Raw genomic sequence first — 26,845 nt, forward strand, 5'->3', positions numbered from 1 at the left:
AAAACCACATTTACACAATATCTTCCCATAAATCCAGCCCAACAAAGAATAATAGGTGGAAAACAACACAGGGAGGGAAACTATACCCTAGAAATGCAAGAAAGTAAGTCTTTCAACCAACCCAAAAGAAGATAGCCACACAAACATGATTCCACCTCTAACAACAAAAATAACAGGAAGTAACAATCACTTTTCCTTAATAGCTCTTAATATCAATGGAATTAATTTCCCAAAAAAAGACAGACTAACAGACTAGATATATAAACAGGGCCCAGCATTTTGCTACATACATGAAATGCACCTCAGTGACAAAGGCAGACACTACCTCAGAATAAAAGGTTGGAAAATGATTTTTCAAGCAAATAGTCCTAAGAAACAAGCTGGAGAAGCCATTCTAATAGCGGATAAAATCAACTTTCAACCAAAAGTTATCAAAAAAAAAAAAAAAGATAAGGAAAGACACTTTATACTGGTCAAAGGAAAAATCTACCAAAATGAACTCTCAATTCTGAACATCTATGCTCCAAATACAAGGGCACCTACATTCATAAAAGAATCTTTACTAAAGCTCAAAGCACACATTGTACCCCACACACGAATACTGGGAGACTTCAACACTCCACTCTCAGCAATGGACAGATCATGGAAACAGAAACTAAACAGAGACACAATGAAACTTACAGAAATTATGAATCAAATGTATCTAACGGGTACTTATAGAACATTTCTTCCTAAAGCAAAAGAATAAACCTTCTTCTCAGCACCACACAATACTTTCTCCAAAACTGACCACATAATTGGTCACAAAACAGACCTCACCAGATACAAGAAGATTGAGTTCAATATGCAGAGAAACTATACTTCAGACATGAGAAAGAATACATTTTTACATAATGGAAGTGGAGATAATTTATTGCCATAATACTTAGTCTATAAGAAACACTAAAAGAACTTATTTAAATTGACAAAAGATAGAAAACTATATCTGTAGGAAGAGATAAAAGCAACAGGAACAATAAAGTATGTAGGAAATTTTTTAAAAATCTCTTTGTATTATTTCAAATTAACTGAGGATTTAAATAAAAAACTACATTGAATTGTTTCATTTATAAGATGTTTATACAAAAGAAGTAATAGCAATAACATGACAGTGGTGAAGATATCACATTTTTACCATTCATGGTAGTATGATATTTGTTTTAATTTATGGTTTTAATTATAATGCAAAAAGATGAAGATAAATAGATTAAACTAAGAACAACTATAGAACTAAAACAAAGAACTATAACTAGGAATCAAAAACATGGCTGCAAATGGGCTATGGAAATTACTGGCTTAATCCAAAAGAAAAATTCTAATTGGAGAGAATTGCATATTCCACTAATCTTCATGTATTTATGAATATGGTTATACTTAACTCTACAGTCTGGATAGTTCTATATTTTGTTGTTCCTGTTGTTTGTTTCCGGTACTTATTTTTTTACCTCCAATTATATGAATCCAATAATTTTTATAAAATAATGAAGCAAGACAGAATTGCATTATGTAGGCTAGAGAGAAAATTCAGGGGATAAAGACACTAGCTGCCAAGTATGGCAACCTTATTTAGATCCCGGAGAACCATATACTGGAATGAGCAAACCTACAACTACAAGCTGTCCTGTACTTCAACACAATGCTGCAGTATCTGTGCATCCCCATACAAATGTACACATACACACATACACATACTTGCACACACATATAAATGAAAAATTAAAAATCTGAAAGCTAATTTAGAAAGATTTACATTTTACATTCAAAAGTTATACTTCACATGCTAATGTGTTTGTATATCAAAATTAAAGGATGTAAAAATGTATAGTCAATACAATCGCAAGCATAAGATAAAGTGATGTCAAATTAAACCAAAACAGAATATTAAAAAGTAAGATTGTGGGGCTGGAGAGATGGCTCAGCGGTTAAGAGCACTGACTGCTCTTCCGAAGGTCCTGAGTTCAATTCCCGGCAACCACATGATAACTCACAACCATCCGTAATGAGATCTGGTGCCTGGCGCCCTCTTCTGGAGTGTCTGAAGACAGCTACAGTGTACTTACATATAATAAATAAATAAAATTTTTTTAAAAAGTAAGATTGTTAAGAAGAATATATATAAAATTTGGCAAAATATGAACATACTCAACAACATAAATAATTGTATATGCACGTATCAAAAGACATTCAGAACACCAAAACAATATCTCACAGCTAAAAATGAAATGTAGGCAAGTCTACTATCATGTAGACTCTATTAGAGATAGTTAAATTAGAAAACAATGAAAATAAAAAGCCTGGGTGATAGCAATTTGACTGAATCTGGAGACACAACCAAAAATCTTCTCAGCCACTTATGTATGGGACTCCCATATCCTTCACAGGCTCTCAATACATTCTGAAATGTTTCTTAAATAACATGTGGGTGTATTGTCATGGTAGGAGAGTCAATTGCATATCTCCAACTCCCTGTGCTATGGATCATGTTAAAAGAAAAAATGAGTCAGGCAGTGGTGGTGCACACCTTTAATTCCAGCACTTGGGAAGCAGAGAGAGGCAGATTTCTGAGTTTGAGGTCAGCCTGGTCTACAGAGTGAGTTCCAGGACAGCCATGACTTCACAGAGAAACCCTGTCTCAAAAAACAAAACAAAACAAAATAAAAAACAAACAAACAAAAAAAAACCAAAAAAACAACAACAATGAAAAAAACGATAAAAATCTCTTTAAATTAATTAATTAAAATGGAAATTAAACATAGGATATAACAAAAGCAATATTAAGAGGCAAGTTTATGGCAGTAAAAACCCACACCAAACATTAGAGAGATTTTAAGGAAATGGTTTACCCATACAATTAAAGATGCATGATACAGCAGGGCAGTGGTGGCACACGGCTTGAATCCCAGAACTTGGGAGGCAGAGGCAGGCAGATTTCTGAGTTCAAGTCCAGCCTGGTCTACTACAAAGTGAGTTCCAGGACAGCCAGGGCTATACAGAGAAACCCTGTCTCAAAAAACAAAAAACAAACAAACAAACAAAAAAGATGCATGATACAACAGGAATATATCAAAGGTTGGAAAAGGGTTTGTAGAATAGGGATGATCAGGAGATGGTTAGCAGATATAGGACTGCATTTAGATACCAGGGGTAACACCTAATATTTCATAACACCATAGGTGAAAAATTATTGAAAACAATGCCATGTTTTAGAATTCTTCATAGAGAGGAATCAATATGTTCCAACACAAAGAATAGTGCATATCTGCTATGTTCATACATATCCTATGTTTGAATTAAATGCACTTAATTGACAAATTTTCAAAATGAATGACAAATACTAAATATATTGATGTACCTGCCAAGGTATCCAACATTCAATATTGCTAATATGTTAAGTATCTCCTATCTGATTTATAGACTCAATATAATCCATGCAAAATTCAATTTTAACAGAAATTAGCATAAGTGCTTTTTTGGTAGTGCTTTGAGTTGAACTTAGGGTCACTGTAGGGTAGGCAAGCTCTAAGCTACATTTTGAGCTCAAAGAATGGGTTTTAAGCTTATTATAAGAATAGAAAGGAATAAACTGTAAGAGCCAAAATAATGTTTAACATAAAAACAAAGTTAGTGAAGCGATACTTATTGACTCCAAGCCTTGCTATAATGATGATCAAGAATGTAGAGATGCATGAGGACCAATGAACAAATCAGTAAATCAGAACTGAGACACAAAAGCACATTCATATAAAGATGATCAATTCAAATTTTGACAGTAATTTGAGCACAATACAAGAAAAGAGGCCCTTACCACAAATTGCACTGGAACAATTGGTCAACATATAACAATCAACCAATTTTGAGCCCTAGCTCACAACATATAAAAAAACAGAGAAGGTAACATATGTATCACAGATGCATGTTTTACAATTAAGGCCACAAATCCTTTAAATGAAAATATGAAATCATACATTTGTAGTTTTGAGAAAAGCAAATCATTATTATAAGAATACTAATTATAAAATTTAAAAACAATAATTTGCATACCAAGAAAGCTGGCACACAAAAAGAAATGAAATCATTAGCTACAGATTGAAAAAAACGACTCCAATTTCATATATCTGAAAAAGATTATATATGGCATATATAACAAATGCTTACAAATCCACAGTTAAAAAATTAGCACAATTATTTGTCAAATATTTTGAAAAGATATGTCACAGATGTTGATCCATTTGTTACTGTATAATTGGTACATATAACATTACACATATTGAGTGGAAGCTATAAAATAATCTGGATTCCAGCATGGACACTTTGGTACAGGTAAGTTATGAACTAAGTCCCAAAGTACACTCATGCCAAGCTTTGATTTCAGCTTTTATTCTGTCAGTTAAACACTTCCAAACTTTTTATAAACTTTAAAAGTAACTGAAGATAAATGCCTAAAATACATCTGAGGCAAAATTTCTCTTTATTAATGATGCTACCTTTCATCTACTTTACTTTTTAAGGTTACTCCACCCTCTGGCATATGTGTGGTGTGTGTGTGTGTGGGGGGGGGGTGGTGATTACATCATACCCTCAAAGGCAAAGGCTCATTCTTTAAGGCGTATTTCCAATTGAATCTTCTTGGTCACTATTGGCTGGCAAAGTGAACTTGAAGAGGTGAAGCCTGTTATGATGGCTTCAAGTCATGATGGTTCCAAAACTAAGGAACATACACTGTGATTCTCTACACTACCACCCCCAGTCTCTCTTCCAGGTTATGAGGTGAGTAGCTTTGCCTTATCATGTGCTCTTGCCAGGATTGAGGAGTGCAAGTACTCATGGATGGGAGTTCCTAAAACCAGAAACCCAAATGTATTTACATACTATAGCTTATCTTGGCTATTTGTTACCATAGCAGCAAGCTGACTAACAGTTGGTGTATACATGTAGTTTTCAATGTGAGAAATAGGATAGATTAATGAAGACCTTGGAATTAGAACACAATATTTTTATGGATTTCCAATGCTATGATCTGCCTTGTAAGATTATCACAGAACAGGAACACTTTTATAGCTCCATCAGCATAATTTAGTAACAGGTTTTTCAGGTCGCTTTTTGAGCTGACACTACCCAGGGAAAGATCTTACTTTGTCATTAGTGGATGTGGGTCTGGCTCCCTGGCAGAAAGAATAACAAAGTATGTATTGATTTCCGTTAGCAAGTTGAAGACATTACAATCATTAGCTCCTGGGCCTCAGATCAGTCAGGTTTGGCCTCCTTGAGCAAGTCCCCTGTAACTCCCTTCAGTTTGTCACCTTGTTAAGAGAGTTCTTCTTCCTTTTTATTTGAACTATAAGAGCAACAGTGTAATCTAATATAAATGTTTTATGAAGTAGTATTGTCAGCTACTGATGTTTTACAGAAATGCACACTGGGTGGTATAATTATTTAAAGTTTAAAATGTGCTGTAAAGAACTCTGTTTTAATAAGCACTTCAGAAGTTGAAAAGATGAAGTTCAAAGGACAAACACTTTTTAAACAAAATTATTCATTTCATTTTCCATGTTTGAAATGATTAGTTGAAAGCTGCTATTCTAGCTAAAAAGGATCTCCTTTGTCTTAATTGTTAATACAATTAACTGCAATGTAGTATCTGCTGGTTTGAACAATAATCATACACATTAATGAGGTATATGCTAATTTTTATCCTCGGAAATCAATTTCCCAGATAAAAGCACACACACAAAGATTTTGCATTCTTCTTTTAATTCAAATTCATGCAACTATTTGTTTATTTTGCTTATTATACATATTGACTAATATATGAGTACATTAAAATCATATTTCAACATGTTTTTTATTCGACTCTTGTTTACAGTATGAGATTCAAAGGAAAATCAAGCGGGGATGATCATTTTAACATGTCAACAGACTCCCTTTCGCTATATAGAAGATAATCTAATATGGACAATTTCTTCTTTGACAATGCATTCATCACAGGTGGAATGTGAGGGAGTCTCTGGAAGGTGTGATAGTGGAAAACCCAGAAACCATCCCCTGATGACTAAGTGGCTCTGAGGAGACTAAAGGAGACCACGTGACTCTGGGTTTTCTTTATTGTGTTTTTTTAAAAAAATGGAAAAATATCTTCCTCCTAAATTTTCAATTGGCAAATACAAATTGTATAGTTACAAAAACAGAAAATAATGTTTTGTTATGTATATGTATCACTTATACATATAATATACCATAGACAGATTAAATGGATGCAATAAACACACCCATGTGTTAGAAGTTTTGAAATATGCAATGGATCATTCTTCACTATTTATGCTGTATACTAGATTCAAAACCTCAAATGAAACTTTGTATTTTTTACCATTAGAAAATCTCACCTTTAAATGTGCTAGCAAATCCCTTTGGAAAGTAGTTTAACATTTAAATACAAATAAAAAATTGAGTGGGAAACAGTAAGGTTTTGTACTATTCAATGTATAGGATAGATTTTGGTTTAAAAGATTGGAATTGATAAGTTATTTAAAATAAATTTGACACAAGGAAGATTATTAGACATTGCAAAGATAACAGATCATGGGACATATCCATGAAAGTAAATTTAGAAGAACAGTAAGGAGAAAGATTAAAACACTATCAGTGCTAGAACCCCATCTCATCCATTTAGTCACATGGGAGGATATGAAAAAAATTTGTTTTAGTACTTTCTCTACAGCTGGGATACTGGCCAACTAAACCCTTCAAGGAGGCTAGTGTTCAAAAAGTAAAGATCAATGCTTCAGTATAGTAAGGGCAATGTGAGGTACTTAAAGAAGCAATCAGACATAAGGGTTTCTCTCAAATTAGGATTGCTCAGTCTGTATTGCAAATCAGCAAAATATTGCAAACTGTGATTTGTGATTATTTTGTGGATTAATGCTAAAATATGGACTTAATTCAACTGTAATGGAAAGTTCATAGTCATAACTGGTTGAATAACTGAACTAAAACTCTTGATTGGTGGGTAATTATTAACCAGAACGTATGTCTCTAGTGCTTTGCTACTGAACTCTGTTTCTATTCCTTGTTATATATTGAATAATGGTCTGAATGAATTCACTGTTATAATAGTCTTGCATGCAATTTTTCCTGATGATTTAGTTATAATATTGAAGATAGATAAGAATAATAAAAGACTCAAGAGTCAAATTTGCATCTGGAAATATGGCTCTGTGCATACAGTGCTTGCCTTGCAAACACAAGGATCAGTTTGAATCCCCAGAATGCACATAAAAGCTGGGTGGGTGAGTTGTTCTGACTGTAATGCCAGATAAAGAATTCCTGGGGAAATATGGATATCCAGACTAACTCAAATGGCAAGTTTTAGGTTCAGTTAAGTTTAAGATGGAGAACTATCACAGATGACAACAGGCATCAACTTTAAGCCTCCACATGCATTTGAACCTGCATACACATGCACCCACAGACATGAAAAACATGTAAACGCATGCACATATATGCCACATGCATACATATGAAGATATATGATCATTAAATTTGTATAAAGTTTGGAAAGATGAGCTTAAAATAATGAGATGAAACTTAATGGAAATAATTATGTAGTTGTATGACTATAGACATATTTGTTGAATGACAGCATCATAGCCCTATTATGGAAAGGAGAATATCTAGGAAATATATCACATGAGATATGATAAAATAGGGCTATGAATTACCGAAGAGAATAAAGTTTAAAATGCTACAAATACTGACTCTATTTAATAACTATTTCCCTGAAATGAGGCTTGAACCTCCTCTGTAAATTTAATATCTAACATAGCTTGTAAAATAGGAGATAAGTACTAGAGAATATTTGTTAAAATCATATATAAATTAGAAAATAGTTTACTTATGTACTACATTGTTTTTACCATTAGAAATATAGCAATGAACACGTAGTATTTGTTCTTATCATGGTTCTTTTGCTTGCTTTTGGGTTCTTGTATTTATGAAATTTATATTACTTACATTAGATGTGAAGGAGAAAGACAATGAACCAAATTGCTAGTTACATGGAAAATATCAGTTAGAGAAGTAGTAATGCACAGCAAGTAAAGTCCAAAGTAACTTTGAATCACCAAACCTACTGGCTGAGCTTGAATTATCACAGGAACCTTTCCAGTATTTGGCATGTTAATTTCTAAATTGGAACTAGTAATATATATTTAACTAGTGATTTTTAAGAAATAAATGTGATCGCATGTGCAAAGAAGAAGATCTGCCAGTTAGTTACATGAATTTGGAGATGCCATTCAACCTGCTTGAGCTTCACTGCCTCATTTGTTAATGAAGGAATTAAACTTTTAATACAGTTATTATGAAAATGAAAAGAAATGTTAAAATCATGTGTATAAAGTGCCTTCCTATATTGCTTGCCAAATTGATTTTAATTAACAGTCAGACTTTACAGAAAGTGAAATGTGCTAACTTTTGAAGTCATAAATTGCTTGCAACTGTATGTGTTCATATCAGATGGCACAGGACTGGAGGCATTAAGAGATTCTCGAAGTAACATAGTGACTAGGTAATATCAGAGCTTCTTAAACTTTGATTCATGGTCATGTTACTACACTCTCCTTAAGTCAAATTTAACTAGTCTGGGAGGAGACCCATGAACTTTGGTGACTACTAAATTACCTCCAACTGAAAGGTTAATGATCCTGTACATGAGAGTTCAGTTCAGAAGTCATCATCCTTGGGAATTCTGTCCAATGCACTCTTCTTCTTGTAATATTTTACACACTAATATTTTATTCTTTACCCAAGTTTCTACTTTATTCACCTACACATTCATTAATTGGTTTCTTCACTACAGCAAATTCAAGAAAATGATTGTAATTTGTCTTCATTCGTTTATTTACTCATTAAGTTAAAGTGGAGTCACAGGACACATCCAATAGTCATAACTGATTGGTCTAGTAGGAAATTCATTGATCTTGATAAAAGTTTGCTGATATGAGATAGTCTTGCATTTTCCACTGTGTTCTGTTACCATTGTCAATGTTTCTCTGACATGTCTTCTCAAAGGTAGAGTTGAAGAATGACATTACTCAAATTAAGCAAGCCACAAGTTTAGAAGGATCAGTCCAAGTGTCTTTTTCTTGAAGTTTCAGCTTGAAAAAAGGAAGAGGCAAATGGAAATAATGTGTTACTTATTAAGCATTTGAAATATGAGAAAACATTATTTATGTTGTTTTCCATTAAATTTGATAAATTTTGTTAACATTTGTTATGTGGATTCACTTGTTTTTAATTTTTTATCTTAAAATATTTGGAAGATAAACATTTTGAAGTACAGGGAATGTGACTCACAGAAGAAATTCTCTTGTGCTTTGTAATAGTGAATGTAACAAAAAAATGTGATCAAGAAAAAAGAGAAATTGAACAAGATAGAACTCATTTGAGACAAAAAAATTGTTAGCGTGAGTACCCCATTAAAATATTAGGGGAATAATATGAGGCTCTAAGACCTTCTGTTGGGATCATATTTTATAAATATTTACTTCAATTTTCATGTTTTGGGTATTATGGCCCCTTGTAGCTTTTTATGTTCTATAACACGGTCATGAAAGAGCAAATTATGATAATGTGTTTCTCACTGAGCCTTAAAGAGTCAATTTTGAAGAATTTCAAAGGACAATTATGAAATCTCTTTGAACTTCCTTGAATGATCTCTGTAAAAATATTTGCGAATCAATAAATTTTTGGTTTTAAACAAAGAGATTTTAATGGAGGCGTTTTATTATAACTAACAAATTCTTTCAAGTTTGTAGAAGGCTTTGGCTCTTAATTCTTCCCACATGGCTTTCTTAGCACATCTTCTTTATAAAGAAAAGATATTCTTGGTTAGTCTTTGACAAGTAAACTTTCTATTTCCATTTTTTCTACATTATTTAATTTCAGAGAGTGGCTACATTTCAACAAGTTTAAGAGAGATAATTCTTTTGTTCAAGGTAGCTAATTCTGCATCATTTCCCATTGTACTAAGGCCTGAACAGAACACTAAATCAGTCTCTTTTTTTCTGCGCTCTGGAAGAAGCACTTAATTTTAACTGAATGTCAAATCATTATAGGTAACAAAGATGGAGTGTACACAGAAGCACTTTTGAAAGAGTTATGATTCTATTAGAATTATACTAATTTATTTTTTAATGAAAGTATTCTCCTCCTATAATTATTTTGATAAATTCCTTTAAAATGCTCCTCCTACTTTGCTTTGCAGTTAGTATCCCACCGGTAGTTAGTTGTAAATGTGTCACTTTTATTGCCGCATAGGAAGGAATGAAGTAAGAGACAGGCCCAAGCTTTCAGAATACATGGCTTGGGCTGAGGCCAGAGCATTTTCTTCTCCGTTCTAACTATCCCTAGGCCTAGGCCTGGAAGTTTCTAGCCTCGGTACAATCTAATCTTCTCCAAGCCTGGACCTTGAAACCTTCAGCTTCCAGTCTCTTTCTATTAACATAGGCTTAGAATGTTTCAGCCTCTGAGACTTACTGCTGAATAAACTCACCTTTGCTAGCTTTTTCTGATCTCTGGCTAGCTGGTTCAACTCAGTTGTTCTGCCTTAAACTTTTCTCCAAGCTGTCTGATTCAAATAGGCTTCTCTCATCTTCTGACCGGATTGCTCAGCTTGAAAAAAACAGTCTTTATTATACAGATCTTTCACTTCCTTAGTTAGAGTCACGCCAAGATATTTTATATTATTTGTGACTATTGAGAAGGGTGTTGTTTCCCTAATTTCTTTCTCAGCCTGTTTATTCTTTGTGTAGAGAAAGGCCATTGATTTGTTTGAGTTAATTTTATATCCAGCTACTTCACCGAAGCTGTTTATCAGGCTTAGGAGTTCTCTGGTGGAATTTTTAGGGTCACTTATATATACTATCATATCATCTGCAAAAAGTGATATTTTGACTTCATCTTTTCCAATTTGTATCCCTTTGATCTCCTTTTGTTGTCGAATTGCTCTGGCTAGGACTTCAAGTACAATGTTGAATAGGTATGGAGAAAGTGGACAGCCTTGTCTAGTCCCTGATTTTAGAGGGATTGCTTCAAGCTTCTCACCATTTACTTTGATGTTGGCTACTGGTTTGCTGTAGATTGCTTTTATCATGTTTAGGTATGGGCCTTGAATTCCTGATCTTTCCAAGACTTTTATCATGAATGGGTGTTGGATCTTGTCAAATGCTTTTTCCGCATCTAACGAGATGACCATGTGGTTTTTGTCTTTGAGTTTGTTTATATACTGGATTACGTTGATGGATTTCCGTATATTGAACCATCCCTGCATCCCTGGGATGAAACCTACTTGGTCAGGATGGATGATTGTTTTGATGTGTTCTTGGATTCGGTTAGCAAGAACTTTATTGAGGATTTTTGCATCAATATTCATAAGGGATATTGGTCTGAAGTTTTCTATCTTTGTTGGGTCTTTTTGTGGTTTAGGTATCAGAGTAATTGTGGCTTCATAGAATGAGTTGGGTAGAGTACCTTCTACTTCAAGTCTCTGAAGAAAGAAATTCTAGAAGATCTCAGAAGATGGAAAGATCTCCCATGCTCATGGATTGGCAGGATCAACATTGTAAAAATGGCTATCTTGCCAAAAGCAATCTACAGATTCAATGCAATCCCCATCAAAATTCCAAATCAATTCTTCAACGAATTAGAAAGTGCAATCTGCAAATTCAACTGGAATAACAAAAAACCTAGGATAGCAAAAACTCTTCTCAAGGATAAAAGAACCTCTGGTGGAATCACCATGCCGGACCTAAAGCTCTACTACAGAGCAATTGTGATAAAAACTGCATGGTACTGGTATAGTGACAGACAAATAGACCAATGGAATAGAATTGACACCCAGAAATGAACCCACACACCTATGGTCACTTGATCTTCGACAAGGGAGCTAAAAACATCCAGTGGAAGAAAGACAGCATTTTCAACAAATGGTGCTGGCACAACTGGTTGTTAACATGTAGAAGAATGCGAATCGATCCATTCCTATCTCCTTGTACTAAGATCAAGTTTAAGTGGATCAAGGAACTTCACATAAAACCAGAGACACTGAAACTTATAGAGGAGAAAGTGGGGAAAAGCCTTGAAGATATGGGCACAGGGGAAAAATTCCTGAATAGAACAGTAATGGCTTGTGCTGTAAGATCGAGAATTGACAAGTGGGACCTCATGAAACTACAAAGCTTCTGCAAGGATAAAGACACCATCAATAAGACAAAAAAAACCACCAACAGATTGGGAAAGGATCTTCACCTATCCTAAATCAGATAAGGGACTAATATCCAATATATATAAAGAACTCAAGAAGGTGGACTCCAGAAAGTCAAATAACCCCATTAAAAATGGGGCTCAGAACTGAACAACGAATTCTCACCTGAGGAATACCGAATGGCAGAGAAACACCTGAAAAAATGTTCAACATCCTTAATCATCAGGGAAATGCAAATCAAAACAACCCTGAGATTCCACCTCACACCAGTCAGAATGGCTAAGATCAAAAATTTAAGTGACAGCAGATGCTGGCGAGGATGTGGAGAAAGAGGAACACTCCTCCATTGTTGGTGGGATTGCAAGCTTGTACAACCACTCTGGAAATCAGTCTGGCGGTTCCTCAGAAAATTGGACATAGTACTACCGGAGGATCCAGCAATACCTCTCCTGGGCATATATCCAGAAGATGTCCCAACCGGTAAAAAGGACACATGCTCCACTATGTTCATAGCAGCCCTATTTATAATAGCCAGAAGCTGGAAAGAACCCAGATGTCCCTCAACAGAGGAATGGGTACAGAATTATGGTACATTTACACAATGGAGTACTACTCAGCTATTAAAAAGAATGAATTTATGAAATTCCTAGCCAAATGGATGGACCTGGAGGGCATCATCTTGAGTGAAATAACACAATCACAAAAGAACTCACACAATATGTATTCACTGATAAGTGGATATTAGCCCAAAACTTAGGATACCCAAGATATAAGATACAATTTGATAAACGCATGAAACTCAAGAAGAATGAAGACCAAAGTGTGGACACTGTGCACCTTCTTAGAATTGGGAACAAAACACCCAGGGAAGGAGTTACAGAGACAAAGTTCGTAGCTGTGATGAAAGGATGGACCATTTAGAGACTGCCGTATCCAGGGATCCATCCCATAATCAGCTTCTAAACGCTGACACCATTGCATACACTAGCAAGATTTTGCTGAAGGGACCCAAATATAGCTGTCTCTTGTGAGACGATGCCGGGGCCTAGCAAACACAGGAGTGGATGTTCACAGTCAGCTATTGGATGTATCACAGGGCTCCCAATGGAGAAGCTAGAGAAAGTACCCAAGGAGTTAAAGGGATCTGCAACCCTATTGTTGGAACAACATGATGTACTAACCAGAACCCCGAAGCTCTTGTCTCTAGCTGCATATGTATCGAAAGATGGCCTAGTTGGCCATCAATGGAAAGAGAGGCCCATTGGACTTGCAAACTTTATATGCCCCAATATAGGGGAATGCCAGGGCCAAAAGAATGGGAATGGGTGGGTAGGGAAGTGGGGGGCGCTATGGGGGACTTTTGGGATAGCATTGGAAATGTAATTGAGGAAAATATGTAATAAAAATATTAAAAATCAAAAAAAAAAAAAGAAAAAAACAGTCTTAGAACTCCTCAAACAGAACTGCTCTGAACTCAGCTGCTCCTAATTGAACTGAGCACAACTGAATTGAATTCTCTCTCCCTGACTGCTCTTTAAGTAGCTTCTCTTACCTGACTGTTCTCCCAAAAGTTGAGATAGGGATCTCTGATTCTTTCTGTCAAATCGTTCTTTTATTCCTCACATGTTTTGCTCCTTCACTTGCTGTCATCGGGATTAAAACTGGGTACTGAAGGTGTGTCTGCATTACAGCCAGAGGGATCAAAGGTATATATTCCAGACAGACGGATTAAAAGTGTGTGGTATGACTGCATTCCAGGTTGATCATGACTTTGGATGTGATCCTTTGCCAGAGAAGCCATGTTGCTTGATTAAAATTATTCTACAGCTATTCATGAATAAGAAAGAAGTTCACATTTCCACAAGTGACTGCAGGAAGTTGAAAACATCCCCAGGTCCCAGGTCCCCAGAGAACTCAGATGCTTGGTTTTTAAGTTCACTGATTAGGAAGAGTTCATGGAGAGAGAGAGAGAGAGAGAGAGAGAGAGAGAGAGAGAGAGAGAGAGAGAGAGAGAGATTCCATTCATGACATTTCAGGCAAGTAAAACACCCTTTCAGTTCATTCTTTGCTGCTGGATTTTAATTGCCTAAACTTAATAGTCCTCGTCTGAACTAAAAGGTTGAATTCTATTATTCAGAATTGCATATTTAGGTCAAGTAGTTACTGTGCCACTTAATGTTTTGGTCTCTAGAGATGTAAGATATTTATTTGTTTATGTATTTAAGTGTTTCTAAACCTTATATGACTCATGGCTCTTTAAGATACTCCAAGATATCTGTTTGTTCTAGCCCCAGAAATAAATCGTTTTACTCTCTTCTCTAGTGCTCTCAGAAACCACTTTGGTAGTATGCTGTATATTCATATTTTAGCATTGTATCCATAAAATAATCTCATACATTTTACTGAAATCAAAATACTTTATGTGCATGATGTATATACACTTGGTAATCTTCATTGTGTCCAAACTATTTCATGGCTTCTTAAATTCCTATGAGCTAAAATCTTGAGGCAAGGCAAGAGAACTATCATATGTTCCACTATCATGGATTTTGCTCTCACACCGTGGAGGCTTAAAGTGCTCTCACACTGTGGAGGCTTAAAGGAAAGTTACTGAAATGCAGGTGTTAATGAAGGCTTATTTTGTCATTGTTCTAGTGTGATGATTATTGAAACCACTCTCTGTATCTTCACCTTTACCAAGGAAAGTATGTGGGCATCTAAGAACTATCATATTTTGATATTTCTCTGGGTTCTGCCTCCAGATTTGAAAAATCTCTAGTTTTGTGACATATAATGGCCTTCATCCTGTTAAATCCCCATTTGGACAGATTCTTACTACTGCTACAGTTTCTGCTGAATGTCTTCCCATGAATCTTCAGCAGCACTCAAATCTCCATTTCTTTATGTGATGATGATTTCATACTGTTTTCATGTAATTACTATACTCTTGCTAGGGTAGAAGGGATCTGTTTCCCAACTGGCTATCTCATGAAATGTTGGAGATTTCTTTTCACAGGCTTTTTCTACTTTTTGTTATGTATTTTTACATATTAAAATTAGGTAGACACTAATTTAAAATATTTTAAAAAACCCCTTTGAATAGTTTCAGCTTAAAGATTTCTTTTTTTTAACTGGATTTTTTGAGAATTTTATACATTAGTCCTTTGGTTACATCATTTCCATTCCTTGCTCTCTCCCTTTGCCCCAACTACACTTTCATGACTTAGATAACTGTTTTATATACACACATGTATATATAGAGTGTGCTGTGCCTACTTACTGTTACTCATAGTATTTTGTTTTAAATGTTATCAGATGCATCCTACAGGTAGCTGTTGAAGGTGGAATCAAGAAACATCATGAAGAGTTCCTTTAAAATCACACTTCTAATATCTTAGGTGCCAGTCAAATGAGATATACGGAATTTGGAAAGTTATGGCAACAAATCGGACCCAGGTATGCATGAGTCATTAATTGAGGCTTTATGCCTCATTATAAGTTGGGAATAAAAAAGTGAGTCTATCATTAAGGCATGCTATTCACTTTAAAATTGAAATAACTTATAGAATGTCAGTGGTTATTTCTAGCTACCTCATTTCCTATTCTGGTCTTATGTTCCTTACATGCAATAAACATACTACATTTTTTTCTCATTAACTTGATTCTTTTCACCTTCTTTGTATCACAAAAGCACACATTATCGTTGTGATGGTTTGCATATGCTCAGCCCAGGGAGTGGCACTATTAAAAGTTGTGGCCTTGTTGAAGTAGGTGTGTCACTGTGGGTGTAGGCTTTAAGACCCTCATCCTGGCTGGCTGGAAGTCAGTATTCTGCTAGCAGCCTTCAGATGAAGATGTAGAACTCTCTGCTCCTCCTGCACCATAACTGCCTGGATGCCTTGATGATAATGGACTGAACCTCTGAACTTGTAAGTCAGTCCCAATTAAATGTTGTTCTTATAAGGATTTCCTTGGTCATGATGTCTATTCACAGCAGTAAAACCCTTACTAAAACAATGGTGATGGATTAAAAGAATAGTGAATGACAAAGGAAAGGTACAAAGCTTTTTTTTTCCATTAATTAATTTATTTATCCTAATTACACCACAATCACAGCCACCTTCTTCTCCCAGTCCCTCTTCACATAACACCCTCTCCTAGAATTGCCCCTTCCCCTTCCCCTTCCCCTCCCCCTCTGAGAGCAGGGAGGTCCCCCTGAGTAACATCCTACTCTGGTACCTCAAGTCATTGCAAGAACAGACACATTCTCTCACACTAAGGCCAGACAAGGTAGGCCAGTTAAGGGAACCGGATCCACAGGCAGGCAACAGAGTCAGAGAAAGCCCTGCTCCAGTTGTTAGGGAACCCATAGGACGACCAAGCTGCACATTGGCTACATTTGTACAGGGGGCCTATGTCTAGCTCTTTTACAATCTTTGGTTGGTAGTTCAGTCTCTGGGAGCCCTCAGGAGTCCAGGTTAGTTTATTCTGTTGGTCTTCTTGTGAAGTCACTATCCCTCTGGGTCCCCCAACATTTCCATAAGGTTTGGAGAACTCTGGCTAATGTTTGGCTGTGGGTCTCTGCATCTGTTTCAGTCAGCTGCTGGGTGGAACTTCTCAGAGGACAGTTATCCTAGGCTCCTGTTTGTAAGCAAAACAAAGTATCATTAACAGTATCAGAGATTTGTTCTTGTCCATGGGATGGATCTCATCAGATAGAAGGCTCATATCCAAAATATATAAAGAGTTCAAGAAGTTAGATACCAACAAAGCAAATTTAAATTTTTTAACCCTATTTAAAAAATAGGGCACAGAGGTAAACAGAATTCTCAACAGAGGAATGGCAAATGGCAGGGAGACGCTTAAAGAAATGTTTAATATATTTAGTCATCAGGGAAGTTCAAATCACAATAACTCCAAGATTCCATCTTACACCTGACAGAATGGGTAAGATCAAGAATGCAAGTGGCAAAACATGATGGTGAGGATATGGAACAATGGGAACACTCCTCCATTGCTGGTGGGAGTGCAAACCTGTACAACCACTCTGGAAATCAATTTGGTGTTTTCTCAGAAACTTGGGAGTAGTTCTACCTCAAGACTCAGCTATACAACTCCTGAACATATATCAAAAAGATTTTCTGCCATACCACAGGAATACTTGATCCACTATGTTCATAGCAGCTTTATTCATAATAGCTGGATGCTGGAAATAAACGAGATGTCCTTCATCTGAAGAATGGATTAAAAAAATCAATTACACAATGGTATACAATTCAACTAATAAAAACAAGGAGATCATGAAATTTGCAGGCAAATGGATGTAACTAGAAACTACTGTTCTGAGTGCTAACCCAGACTCCAAAGGACATGCATGGTATATACTCACTTACACATGGATTTTAGTAGCCATGCTACATTTCACAGATCCAGAGAATCTAAATCACAAGGGGGGCCCAAGGGAAAATGCTTGAATCTCACTCAGAAGTAGAAATAGTCATAGGAGGTGGATGGAGGAAGGGAACTGGATGGAAGAGGGGAAAGAAGAACAGGGAGGACAATCAGATGTAGGGAGAGCCTGGCAAGAGAGAGCCAGGTAACCTGGGATGAAGAAGGCTCCAGGGACTATGAGGGTCACTCTAGCTGAGACTCCTAGAAGTGGGGAATATGGAGCCTAAAGTGGTCACTACTTGTAGCCAAGCAGAACTCCCAGTGGAGAAATAAGGACATCAACCTACCCAAAAATCTTCCACCCAAAATTTGTTTTGTATACAAGAAGTACAGGAACAAAGATGGAGCAGACACTGAGGGAATGGCCAACAAATGACTGGTCTAATTTGAGATCCATTCCATGGTTACGAAGCTCTTAAGCTCACGCTGATCACAAGAAAGGTGACCTAGGACTCATCGCCTAATACTCTGAAGTTGCAACCAATAACAAATAGGGTTTTCCTCCACCTTGGGCTAATGACAGACTAGATAAATAAGCACACACTTGCTAAGGGGAAAAGTACTAAGACCCTAATTTTATCAGCAGTGATATGCCTGTGTTTGTGCACACACACACATCCCTCATGGATTAAGAATGTCTTATTTTGCAAATTGTATCTTGGGTATTCTAGGTATCTGGGCTAATATCCACTTACCAGTGAGTGCATATCAAGAGACTTCTTTTTTGATTGGGTTAACTCACTCAGGATGATATCCTCCAGATACATCCATTTGCCTAAGGATTTCATAAATTCATTGTTTTTAATAGCTGAGTAGTACTCCATTGTGTAACTGTACCACATTTTCTGTATCCATTCCTCTGTTGAGGGACATCTGGGTTCTTTCCAGCTTCTGGCTATAATAAATAAGGCTGCTATCAACATAGTGGAACATGAGTTCTTATTACCAGTTGGAACATCTCCTGTGTATATGCCCAGGAGAGGTATTGCGGAATCTTCTGGTAGTACTATGTCCAGTTTTTTGAGGAACCGCCAGACTGATTTCCAGAGTGGTTGTACAAGCTTGCAATCTCACCAGCAATGGAGGAATGTTTCTCTTTCTCCACATCCTTGCCAGAATCTGCTGTCACCTGAATTTTTGATCCTAGCAATTCTGACTGGTGTGAGGTGGAATCTCAAGGTTGTTTTGATTTGCATTTCCCTGATGATTAAGGATGTTGAAAAGTTTTTCAAGTACTTCTCAGCCCTTCAATATTCCTCAGTTGAGAATTCTTTTTTGGTTTTTGAGACAGGATTTCTCTGTATAGCTCTGGCTGTCCTGGAACTAAACTTTGTAGACGAGGCTGGCCTCGAACTCAGAAATCCTCCTTCCTCTGCCTCCCGAGTGCTGGGATGAAAGGTGTGCACCACCACGCCTGGCTCTGTACCCCACTTTTTAATGGGGTTATTTGAATTTCTGGAGTTCAGCTTCTTGAGCTCTTTGTATATATTGGATATTAGTCCCCTATCAGATTTAGGATTGGTAAAAATTCTTTCCCAATCTGTTGGTGGCCTTTTTGTCTTATTGACAGTATCTTTTGCCCTATAGAAGCTTTGCAATTTTATGAGGTTCCATTTGTTGATTCCGGATCTTAAAGCACAGGCCATTGCTGTTCTGTTTTGGAATTTTCCCCTGTGCCCATATATTTGAGGCTTTTCCCCACTTTCTCCTCTAGAAATTTCAGTGCCTCTGGTTTTATATGGAAATCAAGAAGGAAGACCAACGTGTAGATACTTCATTCCTCCCTAGAATAGGGAATAAAATACCCATGGAAGGAGTTACAGAGATAAAGTTTGAAGCTAAGATGAAAAAATGGACCATCCATGGACTGCACCACCCAGGGATCCATCCCATAACCAGTCACCAAGCTTAAACACTATTGCATATGCCAGCAAGATTTTGCTGACAGGACCCTGATATAGCTGTCTCTTGTGAGGCTATGCCAGTGCCTGGCAAATACAGAAGTGGATGCTCACAGTCATCTATAGGATGGAACACAGGGCCCCAATGAAGGAGCTAGAGAAAGTATCCAAGGAGCTGAAAGAGTCTGCAACCCTATAGCTGGAACAACAATATGAACTAACCAGTACCCCCGGAGCTCATGTCTCTAGCTGCATATGTACCAGAAGATGGCCTAGTTGGCCATCATTGGGAAGAAAGGCCCCTTGGTCTTGCAAACTTTATATGCCCCAGTACAGGGGAACGCCAGGGCCAAGAATTGGGAGTGAGTGGGTAGGGGAGCAGGGCAGCAGAAGGTATAGGGGACTTTTGGGATAGCATTTGAAATGTAAATGAAAAAAAAATCTAATAAAAAATGTCTTATTTTTTTAGGAGTGCTGTTCCTATTAAATTTTGCCAATTTTGGCAATAGGTTTCACAAAGTAACTGTATCTGCTTCTTTTGTGCAACCTCCACACAGTTTTATTCTGAAATGTAAGCTTATATAGAAGGTGTACTTCTGATGTACCTCCTTCTAATGTGTGATAGGCCCAACACACTTATCCTAGCAAAGGGCAAATGATTTTCTTTCAACTCTTAGCTGATGTGTCCAGTGATAACAAGATTAGTAATTTCCATACAGCTCTTCTTTTTGTTCTTTTGTCTGTGTCTATGTTTGAAGATGAATGAGAAATTGGTGATATACATGGGTGCTATGTGGCAATAAAGCTTGGTGTGGCATTTTAGGAACTAAAGAATGCCTCATACTAGCTATTAATCTTATAAAGTTTCAGATTTTAACAGCATGTAAATCCATGCACCACATGGACTTGCATAGAAGACAGACTAGATGAGGAATATGTGTGGATGCATTTCCTGCACCAGTAGATAAACCCCCTGTTCCATGGGTTCATGGTGTCCCATTCTTTACAACTGCCAACAGATCCATTCACCAAAGGAACACCAGTGATGACCCTTTCTGCCCAGGGTCCTATTTTATCTATCATTTGATACAAAGAAGAACTATGTACGACCCAGACATACAACTTATATATCTGCTTTGCTATGACTCCTGGGAAATCCAGGTCTCACAAATACAAGAGTTTTCCAATTTTTCTGCAGCTGCATTTGGTATATGTTCAAGTGACTCTTCCTGAAGCAGAGCATCCTATAAGTGTGGTGCTACAAGTCCATGATACAGGCAGCATGTGGCTCCCCTCAGCTTATTCTCAACAGGGGGTTGAGGCAAAATCAAAAGAAAAAGTATTTATTATGTCAAGTGGCCTTTCTGTTATTTTCTTTACTAGCAACAAGATATTCTTGTTCAACATACAGGAAGAAAGGGCTAGCCAAGCTTGCACCTGCCAGAAAAGTGCAATTTCCTGGCTTTCCAGTGGATTTGACTTATGGTTGGGCGGATGTTGTTTGTGATCCTACTAGAGTCTGAACTTTTACACAAAAGCAACAATAATAGAGAGCCCAAGGGACCCTGCTCAATTCATTACAAAAGCCAGGCATAGGAATGAGCTCTACCTGTGAGTAATGCAATTACAAGTCTATGCCTGGAAGCCTGTAATCACGCATCACACTCACACACTTTCAATCTGTCTTGTCTGCTGCATGTGTCTGAAATCTCTACACTAATGTCGGACTTGGAATCAAAAATCTGTTCTTCTACAGGTTGTCTTGGTCTACAGAGGTTATTCTGCAATTGACAGGAAAGCAAGCATTCTAAAAATGCATGAGCTGTCGAAGTGGTGAACTTGCAATGACCTGGAGCATCAGAAACAGCAGTGTTTGTAGTGAGAGATGCGCCTTGCAAAATGGAGTTTATTTCTATGACAAGTCAAGAGTGCACAGAGCTGGAGGAGTGGGGGTGTGGGAAACACTTCTGCAAATGAGAGCAGACAATCTCTAAAGTATCTCTCTGCCATATCTCTCTGCCTTCAACATCTCTAAGCCCAGAGATCTAAATTTAGAGTTCAGAATTTTGGCTCAAGGAAGGTAAAGGTGTGGAATGTGTGGACAGGTAGAATGTGTGGAGAAGTAATGGAATGTGCCTTTTGAGGAATCCCAGAAAGTGTTCCCTACAAAAAAGCAATTGTATGAAAACACAAAACTTAACAGTCCTTCAGTTACCCACTTCCAAAGAAAATAACCCAAAAACTTCAGGCAAAATTCAGCCTGTGGACTAGCAATTCTCAAGACCACAAAAATTTCATTTATTTTTTTTTTTATTTTGGTGAAAATTGCAGATGAGACTCTGCATTTAAACATCACTCACTGCATCATTAATAAGAGTCATTGATTTTTCTGTTTTTTCTTAGAAAGATGAATTAAGCATATGTAAATGCAAAGTTAAATATATTTTTCAGTACATTTTAAATATACATTTGGATTTTTTTAATGCTTAATCATTATATATTTGTTTCATTTTCTTGGATTGTCCTTCATTCTAGAGTAGTATAATTATGTGTATATTATTAGTATACATACATAATTATAGTATATTATTAATATAATAATAATTCACCAAGAAATTCGAAAGCACAATTTGGGAAGGGATCCTGTAGGGGAAGGAAACTAAAGCCTGCATTGTGGGATAGAAAGTGCCAGGGATAACACAAAGTAGTAGGGAGGGAAAGTGGTGGAAGCCAGAGAAAGATACAACTTCTGGGAAGTGAAGAGAAGCACAAATTTCAAGGAATTCATTCTACTGCATCTGCCCTTTGGCCTGTGTTTCCGATTCTCTGTAGATACTTACTTCTGACATGTAGGAAGAAGAGGAAGTCTCCATGGGGAGTTCTCCAGCATCTCACCACGGATCTTCCATTTCTTACAAGGTTTTAAATTAAGGCAAGAATTTATTCTGCATGACGCCTGAACTCCTCTCTTTACTCAAAGAGATGGTCTATTAAGAACAGTTTGGGCACAGTGGGAGGAAGTTGGACTGCAATTCCCTGGGCTCACCATTAATGGATAAATTGAATGCTACTGTTTGGGGCCGTGAGACAGGGAGTACATGGCATCTTTTGTGAGAAAGACATTTAAATGAAATATCTTTTAGGTGACTGTATTTCAGTTCTTTGTGTAAGCAGCCAGGTGTTCCATGGGGTTCGAAGTCACTCTAGAGTAATGTGTAATTAAGGTGTGACAACTGAGTTGCTCTGCAGGCTTTTTCGGATATATTCACCAAAAACAGCTCTGATGGGAAATTGGAGAAGCTAATGACCAGCACGGAGAACACATTTACACTCTGTAGCTGGAGGAGAAGGAGTTGTGGCAAATGTCAGTGAGGGTGAACTTGCAAAGCCCTAAAAGTCACAGCCAGAAAATAGAGAAATCTTTATCTACATGGTCCTTTTCAGAATTGCATGAAAGCCTTGTGAATTTCCAAAGTATTTTATGTATGCTTGCTGCAATCATAATACTTTGTTACATTAAAATCCAGTCCTAAGTACTTTGAAATCTCCACACTCACATAATAAGTCCAGGTTTTATTATTATTTTTAAGAAGTGGTTTTATGTATCATCAGTGTTAATGAAAACATTATGTTCAATTCCTAAGCTGAATTGTGGATTTGAGAGATGCTGTTCGAAGAACCATATGCTCATGTTCAAAACTGATGTCTTTGTATCTCTGCCTATTCAGGTCATGGAGATGTATAGAGGAAAATGCACATTTGGATGTGCATGTTATACTTTATCATTAAGGCTGATTATTTATAGAAGCAGAGAAAGCAGAGTGCTGTCAAAATGGTTTTAAATAAAATAAACAAGCAACTGCAGAAAGGTATATTTTGTAGCAGAAATACTTACCATAATCAGGATCCTTTATCTGTAGCAAAAAGAGCTGGTCCTGGCTGCCTATGCAAGCAAAGCACTTTGGAGCAGCTGGACAAAATGCTGCAGGAGAGATGCAGCTGGGCTCTTCCTCTCTGGAGACAAAGATGGATCCCTCAGAGGTGGACTCAGCTGCCTACTAAACCTCCAGTGTACTTACAAGCAGGCTCAGTTCTCCCAGTCAAACACACAGTATTTTCCAGGAAACAGGTTTTCCCATTAGTCTTCATAATATGAACTTTCTAGGCTGGCTGGAAAACAAAACAATCTCTTCCTAAAAAGGAACGGCAAATGTGGTTTATGTCCAGATTAAAGATATCACAAATACATTTTAAAGTGATGCTAACTGGTGTACTAGATAGTAGTATAGCATAAGAACTCAGGCTCTGCCACTTCTTGGCTACATGAATGTGCTCATTGTTGTTATTTCATTCAACCTCAGTGTATTCATCTGTAAAATGACAATAACAATGGAATCACAGCATATTTTATTTTGAATGTTCCTTTACAATTGAACAGGATTCCCCAAAAACAAGGAAAAAATTTTATAACATACTTCTTGGTATTCATACATAAAAAATATTTATTTTTTATTTTTTAGTATGACCCCAGCCAGTTCTGAGGCTGAGTTAGGTTTATTATTTCACAATCTACTTTTATACCATTTTAATTACATGCAAGTAATAATGTCAGTTCTAGGTTGAGGAACAAGCAAGACAGTATGTGGGGCAGTGAGCTGCACAAATAGCCTGGTCTCCAGTCGAGCATAGGTCTTGATCCCCGAGGGCCCCAATTTGTAGTGATTTCCACCTACATGGGACAGAAGTAATGGTGCATGCCAGTAAGATTTGCTGAAGGAGGTAGAGGCAGAAGGAGCACGAGTTCAAGGCCTTCTGTGCTTGAACGACGGGATAGGCTTTCCCCTAACAAGCCTTATCTAAGCTCCCCGCAGAAAGCCTTCCGGCACTCCAGCCATGGACCAGACCAAGGACTCTTGCCCATGTGGACACCACTCAGCGCCACCCCCTGCCCTTTCCTCCCTTTGGCCCTGGGGCTCACTGGTTCTGTTCTCAGCTCTTCCGAGGTATCCAACTTGAGATGCCTGAGACTGAAAACATGTTACTTAGGACTGCCCCTTGTCTACCACCCGCCAATCTGGGGTCCGTAGCTTCCCACAGCCAGACACCCACCTGGGGCTGCGTGGAAAGCATGCAGCAGTCTTTCCACGTCTGCCTGCCCAGAGCACCTGACCTCTGGTGGGATGCAGGTTTTCTCCCACTCCCTTTATTCCCCTGGTGCCCAGTGGCCCTCAACAATAAACACAAATAGTCAAGGAACAAGCAAGGCAATAAACAAAGTCCCATGATTAGTGTTTCTAAGGGCTTATCAGGATGACCACAATATCTGAACCTACTTCCCAGTTCTAGTCCAAAGTCTTATTCATGCCTGAAGCCTACTTCTTTGTTCTAGCCTAAAATTAGATCCCTGCCTGAGCTTACTTCCCTGTTCTAGTCTAAAATCAGATTCCTGCCTGTGCTTACTTGCTTGACATGGCACAATGTCAAATTCCTGCCTGAAGCCCACTTTCTTGTCCTGGCCCAATGTCAGATTCCTGTCAATTGGCCCCCAAAAGCTCTACACATCTTCCCCTTTTTTATTTAGTGAACAAGACTGCGCCTGTTTTAGGTCATTCTGACAAGAATGCCTTCCTTACCCATTGTGGAATATGTATTATCAAAAGCAATGCACTTATGTCTTAGGTTGGTAAGGCTCTGTGCAGAACTTACCCATTGTTGACTGCCAGTCTGTTAAATTAATAGCTCTGGCTGTGTTCATTTTCAGTTTCAAGCCATGCACTTTGGCCGCCAACATGTCAATGTTGTTATAGACAAATTTTATCACAGTGGGCAAGAATAAAAGTATTGCCAGGACAAGAAGGGCTAGTATGATCAAGCTATACTTGCCATTAGTGAAGCTTGACCAAGATGGAAATACTGACCTCAGGCCATGAATAATTTTATCAATATCTGCAACATCAATGTTCAGCGGGGCAGTGTTCTTTAAATTCATAATCTTGGTATGGAAAGTTAAAACATCCAGAGAGGTGTTAGAATTATGCCAAATACCATGTAAGAGTCTTTGAATTTTCCCAATTACAGTGACTATCATTGTAAATTTTAGAAATAACACAAATCCATTGGTATTTAGCATGACATTCAAGATGGCTTCTTACTCTTAAACTCTCCAAGAATTTGAATAGTATCATATAGAGCAACAATCCATTGTTCCAAACACCCATCTAAATCCTCTTGAATACTCAAAACATTAGTAAAATTTTTTGCTAAATGATTAACAAAAGTAGCTGTCTTAACTTCTTGTGCCAAGGCAATTGTAGAAGTAGTGGTGCTAGCTAATGTAATTAAAGCTGCAATACCAGCAATAATCAATCCCACTATCCTCTTGCTTTTGCTTAAGGCCTGACTCCATACTTCCAATATTTACAAGTCTTTTTTTTTTTTTTTTTTTTTTTAGAATACCAAGATCCTGTAATACTCATGGGCAATAAAACAAAAGCTGATTGGTAGACCTCCATAACAGACAGGCCAGTTTTCAATAAACTGACACAATTAGAAAGTGTACAATCAATACAACTTACATTAAATACTGTAGAAGAAACAAAATTTTAACATGACCAATTAATAAAAGATTAGGAGCCTAAACACACGCACTAAAACTTGTTGGAAATCCAGATCCTGACCCAATTTTACCCACTGCAAATTTAACATCATACAAGGCAGTTGTGAATTTCCAAGTACATCTTTGAAAATGTCCAGTCTTCTACATGAAGACTGCCATTTCCAATATTGGATTGATTTCTATACCATTTCGTGATTGACTCAGAATAAGTGGACATACTAAAGGGTAGAGAAGAGTCATTATAACAACTGCTTTATTTGATTAATTTTTCTAAGTAAGTTTCCACAGTGTCCATGTTCTCTGTCCCACAAGGTCTAAAAGCTTGAAGCAAGGAAGCTTGTCCAATCTGGAATATAGGCAAGCAAAGGTGGGTCAGCTGTACGTCCAATACAGCTTCCCAGTTACCATTGTCAGGGCACTCAGCAAGCTCACATCTTTCTTTGTCCCAGCATCAGCATGTCTCAATCACTCTGACAGCTAGCACACTTCTACAGCATCCTGCAGAAAAAAACACAAAACAAGTCCTATTACCCATATTAAATACTGATGGGCATCATGCCATGTGCCAGTAAATGGATC

Source organism: Mus caroli, unplaced genomic scaffold, assembly GCF_978045245.1.
Source record: "Mus caroli unplaced genomic scaffold, Mus_caroli_1 scaffold_5, whole genome shotgun sequence".
NCBI classification, from domain to species: Eukaryota; Metazoa; Chordata; class Mammalia; order Rodentia; family Muridae; genus Mus; species Mus caroli.